This window comes from Elaeis guineensis, chromosome 7 (genome assembly GCF_000442705.2).
Source record: "Elaeis guineensis isolate ETL-2024a chromosome 7, EG11, whole genome shotgun sequence".
Lineage (NCBI taxonomy): Eukaryota > Viridiplantae > Streptophyta > Magnoliopsida > Arecales > Arecaceae > Elaeis > Elaeis guineensis.
In genome coordinates this window covers 89,161,367-89,167,641 of record NC_025999.2, presented here as the reverse complement: position 1 = coordinate 89,167,641, position 6,275 = coordinate 89,161,367, and positions in this window count along the sequence as shown.

The window sequence follows — 6,275 nt, the reverse complement described above, 5'->3', positions numbered from 1 at the left end:
ATTTATTTATTTTAGATTTTAAATAAATTTTTATATAAATTTTATGTTATTTATCATTATTAGTCTTGATGAATTATTTTTTTATTAGATAAATATTTTAAAGGGTTTACATTTATGACCTCTGTTGAGTTGGATTGATGTGAACATATATGAGTAAAAAAGACAAACCATATATATCCTGGTTTGTGGGATTAACTTTTAGAGTTGGGCGGTCATCCGTCGTACGTCCGGATCAGACCACGGGGTCGAGTGTGACAAGCAAGCCAACCAAAAAAAAACAACAGCATCATGAGTGATCAGTGCGTAGACCAAGTCTTGAGTCGGAGTCTTCCTAGTTGTCCATAAGCTCCAAGCCTTCTCTTGTCATTTTCCAGACAGAAAAAACTCATTTATTCTGACAGAAAAGCTTGCCTAGAATAATGGTCCCGTTAAAATCACAGTCTCCATCTCCGTACTTAGAATGAGAATTAAAAAATTAATAACTTAGAATCTGTTTGGCTGCCTAGACCCAAAATCTAATAAGGTTTACTGGATTAAGCAACCACAGCTAAAAAAATCAGTCTATGCTGAAGTTATTTAGATAAAATATTAAAAAATTTTAGAATGGATCGATCCGAATTTTGTAGGAAGAAAAAATATCCTGTTACTGGGTTTTTATCTAACTAAGCCTAATCAGATTAATTTTTTAGCTGTACAGATCCAATTTCATAAATTTTATAGAATTTTAGATTCAGACAGCCAAACAAATTCTAAAAAATTTATCTATTTACTGAACCTCCGACTGATATGAAAGCCTTTAATGATGTCATAGGGTATGAATGATCGTGAAAAAGTTGATCCTAAGGAGGAGTTGTGAGGACATCTATAGGCATGATTTTACTCCCACATTAATTTTGTGCTCTTTGCAGCTATATTTTTAATCCCATATTCATTAATATTTCACATACATTCTTGTTAGTTGAGTGACATTCTTGAAATTAAGTAATATACCATATTATATTACTAGCTAAGCTTCGCTTTAGGATTTCGTCACATATACAACTCAAAAATGTTTATAGTCTAGTTTACACGTCCAAAAGTGAAAATTACATGCAAACTATTATTAGATGCTCTTCAAATTTCAAAAAGATAAATAGTCAATTGTAACCTACTGAAACCAAGTTATGACAGAATTGAAAGTCTAGTAAACAAAGGGCATATAAACAAATTTAGTAGTTTGGAGGGGGCATATTTAAAAATACCAAAAATACACTACAATATTAAATGAAAAGCCATAGCATGCAAATTAGTACCCTAACAATACTATTATCTAATGTTTAAGGCATGATATTATTACTTCTCATCCAAAATGTAGGGTAAGCCTGAGTTTACTTATCTTATATACGATATCGCATTTTCTATTTGTTTCATCTAAATATATTTATAAATTGTTGAAGGTAGTTGAAGTAAATTAATTAGCATGACCACGCAAAAATAGTATCTTAAGTTTTGCTCACATGGTCAATGTTTATGGTTGATCTAGTGTTAGAAGATGTTACTTGATCAAACTGAAGTTCTGATATATAAGATGTTAAAAAGAGAGAGAAAATTAGGTTACTTTCTATAGATTTTTTTTTTTTTGAACTTGTTGGTGTCATAGATTTTGTCATCTATAATGATGGCCTGTATTATAAGCTTTGACAAATTTAATTGTATCAACATAGACCGCATGGAAATGTCTTATTTTGTTAGTATTTTTTTTTTCTTTTGAACTATGATAAGTTTAGATTTTTTTCTTTCTTTTTTGATAGGCCAAACGAATTTTACAAATCTAGTACAAATACATCCAACAAAACCAAAAGATAAAATCTTATAGAGGGAAGGTGGTACGGTCAAATAATCAACTAACAACGTATCTCTGATGTGCTTAGCAACAAAGGAGAAAATCTAATCTTTTATTCTGTTTGTCTACATGACTAGCTTGAAAAGTGGCACAATCCTTTACAAAATACCAAATATCCTATAGTAAGGGCCCATCTATTGCCTACATCACCCCTGAAACTAAGCAATTACAATAGTTGAGTCTCCCTTTAGGTGGATAGAATCAACCCACAAATATAGTCTAGCATAATTAGGCCTCACCCAAGCAGCCTTCTACTTGGCTTCAGGGATAATAGTATCATGAATTTGATCGCCTACAATAGCAATGAATCAAGAGTTAGGACCTTTAATTATAAAACCAGTGCCACTTCTGCAGCTACCATCAAACACACTATCATCGAAGATTACATTTAAAGCTTGAGGGTGGGGTCTACTAGATGATAAAGATCATCCAAATTGTTGCAAGAGCAGAAGAGGAGTTCTAGATATTCCAAACTATTATAGACTCCCCAATGGGATGCAAATGCATAACTTTTTGGTCCCTAAATCAGAGCTCTCTCAAATGTGAATCTCAATGATTGACTACTATTTATGAAAATCTGGAGGTTCCTATAGCAAGCGAAATATGGCAAGCTAATTAAGCACTCCTGATACCCAAGGTCTAACAATGATTTGCTCATGCAACCCCACAGATGTGCTAGAAAAGTATCAACTAGCATCGTTGACTGGAGGAAATATAAAGAACTGTTATAGTCTCCAAACCTGTTATTCCTTCGGACATTGGAAAAAAACATGCACCGCTATCTCCTCTACAATTGAGCAAGCTTCACAACTTGAGGAAAGGCTCATCCCTCATCTACTCAGAATCTCCTTAAATGGGAGGCGGCCCTATGCTAACTTTGAAAGATATAGAGCAACTCTCGGACAAATACCCAATCTCTAGATCCATGCACCAACTATCCTCTGATCTAGTTCTGCTTTGTTAAGATCATAATGGTCCTTGGCCTTTATCTTTGACTTGCTAGTAATGCCAGAACAATCTATTAAGAGTGTCAAATCTAGGACTCAAAATTTTTTTATAATTATAATGGTTAAATAGCTTTTTTTTGAAACTTTTGAACTAATGGTATGAGCTTGGGAGTTTCTATTTAAGATAGTAGGAGATAAACTCTATTTTAACCATTGTCGATGGCATTAAATAGTCTATCTACAATCATTAAAAAAAAATCCTAAAAAAATAGGGATAAAAATTCCAAGGAACCATTGCTGAATACCCTTCCCTATGGAGAGAAGACAAAAGAGCAATATATAACCACATCCATATCATTCTTTTACACGCATTGCAGATGCTAAGATCTTGTTAGAATAGGTATATGTTTACCAAATCCAGAGAAAAGTATATGTGATAATCCGGCCCAATTGGGCTCAAAACCAGCCCACAAAGCCCACCAGGAAAAAAAAAAAAAAAACAGAGCAGGGAGGAAGATTCCCGATCGGAGTCTTCCTCTTCCCCGTCTCCGATCAAAAATCGGAGTCCTAGGGCCATTAAAAGACCCTAGGACGAGCTCTATAAGAACCCCCTCTTCTCCTCTAAGTGTAGATCCTTCGGTCACCGACGATCGTCAGAGTTTTTCTCTGATTTTCTCGTTTGAAGCCACGGCCCCTCGACTTGTGCTCGCCGCGATTTCTCGTCGGAAACCTCACCGAAGTCGAAGGTAAGCCCCGGCCCTCCTTCCTCTCTTCCTTCCCCTCCTTCCCATGGCTTCGTGCACCCTCGCCGGCCGTCGGGTTCATCGGAAAATCCACAAAGAGCCAAGATCTTGTTTTGCTCTGTACGGCCGAGCCATCTCCCTCCCTTTTTCGGCCACCAGCACCGCCGTCCATGGCGCCGCACCCCTAGGTTTGGACCCCCACCCCTCTACCTATCTTCCCCGAAGGTCATGGCCGCCGGTGATCGGCCAATGACCGGAGAAAATTCAAGGAAAGGGGCGGTCTCCTGTTTTTCCATTTCTTTTCTAACTTTCCACTGGCCGAACCTCGCCGCCGGCCATCTCCGGCTCCATCGCCGTCGGTCGCCGCTGCCGGACCACCGGTCGTGCCACCACAGCCCGCCGAACCACGGGCAACGTCCCTCTAGTCCTCCCCTGTTCCGGCCAAAGAAGGCCACGGGGGGAAAAAGAAAAAGAAAAGAAAAAGGAAAAAAAAAAGAAAAAGAAAAGAAAAGGAAAAGAAAAAGAAAAAGGAAAAAGAAAAAGAAAAGAAAACAAAATAGAAAATAGAAAATAGAAAAATTTCTTCTCTCCCCTCTTTCTCCCTCTTTCTCTCTCTTCTCTCTCTATTTTCTCTCTCTAAAAAGAAAAGAAAAAGAAAAAGAAAAAGAAATATATATATATTAATAATAATAATAATAATAAATACATGTGAGAGAAAGTTTTTCTCATCTCTCTCTAAAGTCTTTCTCTCTCTAAAATTGAACTTTCTCTCTCTACCTTCTCTCTATATTTTCTCTCTCTAGATTTTCTTTTTATTTTCTCTCTCTAGACCTTTCTCTCTCATTATGGATTTCGTCTCTCTAGGGTCATTCTCTCTCTCTGATTACATCACAAACCCTAGGATAAACTCGAGATGAAAATATGATGATCTAGAACAGCTACGAAATTCGTGTAGTAGATCGGATCCCGATCCGATTCTTTTTCGAAATTGATAATATCAATCATGATTAATCTATATTAAGTCAACTTGATATGACCTCTGATGATCTCAATCATGATTGCCACTTTTAAAGGATACGAAGATTCCCTCTCCACTTTCTCTCTCTACTTTCTCTCTCATGATCGACTTTCTCTCTCTAAAAAAGGTCTATGAATCCTGTATCGAGTCATGCCTTTATCTTTTAGAAGCTCATATTGACTCTAACAAGATGATCTGAAGTTGCTTTGATATCCGTGCTGTATGTCAACCTCATCTGATCGTATCAAAGATCTTTCAAATTTATTATTAAAGAATCCTATTGATTGATCTTGACTTTAATTCGATCTATGCCTCACGATTTCTTGATCAAGTCACTTGAATCTGACTCTCAGATAAAAGATCCTAAATTGCCCTGGTATCTGGATGGTCCGACACATCCGGTCAACGATCCTCTTTCTTTATGATTTAATCTTATTATGTTTATGGAATAGAATTTGATAATGATTTGATATTTTAAATAGGATTAGCTGATTCTTCTAACGAAGTCCGAAGATCTAAGATGAACGAGGTAAGTAGATCCTATGCTCCTTATTTATTTTTAAATGATCATGTTTTTATGCAAAGAATTGCTATTGATGAAATCATAATTTTTCATAAAATAAGGATCGGCATATGTGATATGAAAAAGCATGTTTTATTATGAGCATTGATTTCATGAATATGTCTTATGAAAATAGCATGATTATGAAGCATGAATTTCATTGTTTTTCCATCTATATATATGTATGCTTTAAGAAAAAGATATAAAGATTTCAAAGGCTCTCAGATGGCTATGAATGAATCTCTTCGGGAAGGTCGACATCCGGAGCTAGCATCCACACGAAACATGGCCCTGCCAGCGGGTATAAAGTTGGCACATGAATTAAGAACTCTGTCGATTAAGAAACATGACCCTGTCACGGGTATAATAGTGACCTTAGCACGAATATCTGTGAGCAATGTTTTGAAACATGACATGAATACATGATGAAAATGATTTACGATTCATGATTGTGAAATATACATGATTTATGCATGCATGATGAGTTTATAACTTGTTTTGTTATATGCTCTATGAAATACTTTATTTTGTATTATCTGTTATTTTCTAAATATTGCATTATCATAAAAAAAAAACTTATGCTTGATCCGATAAGGAAGTGCAAGTTCTACTTACTGGGCTAGTGTAGCTCATATTTTTTTTTGTTTTCTTTTTGTTTGAACAGAGAAATAAGGTTAGGATCGGTAAAAGGAATCCAAGCTTGAAGATCGGCATAGCAAACTGAAAAATTTGACAACAGAAGTTTAATTTATTTTATAATCATGAATTTGTAGTTATTTATGAATGTTGAGATTCGGGTTAGTACTTGCTTTTGGATTTAGATGCTCTGAACCCATATTGGTTCGATTATTTGATGAATAATAGAATTAAATCTTTTTATTTGACGGATTTTAGATGATTATGATGAATTGGCTTCGTATTATCGTGGGCTCCATCCCTCGGTAGCATGGCCGTGTTATGTCCCCGATTTGGGGCGTGACAGTATATATGAAAACATGGCATAACATAGAATATTACACCCAACAACCTATACAAATCATGTCACTACCTCATTGTGACATAGAACCATCATGATGCAATTAATAAGAGGTTGTTGGATTTATTCCACGATGTCTAAACTTCT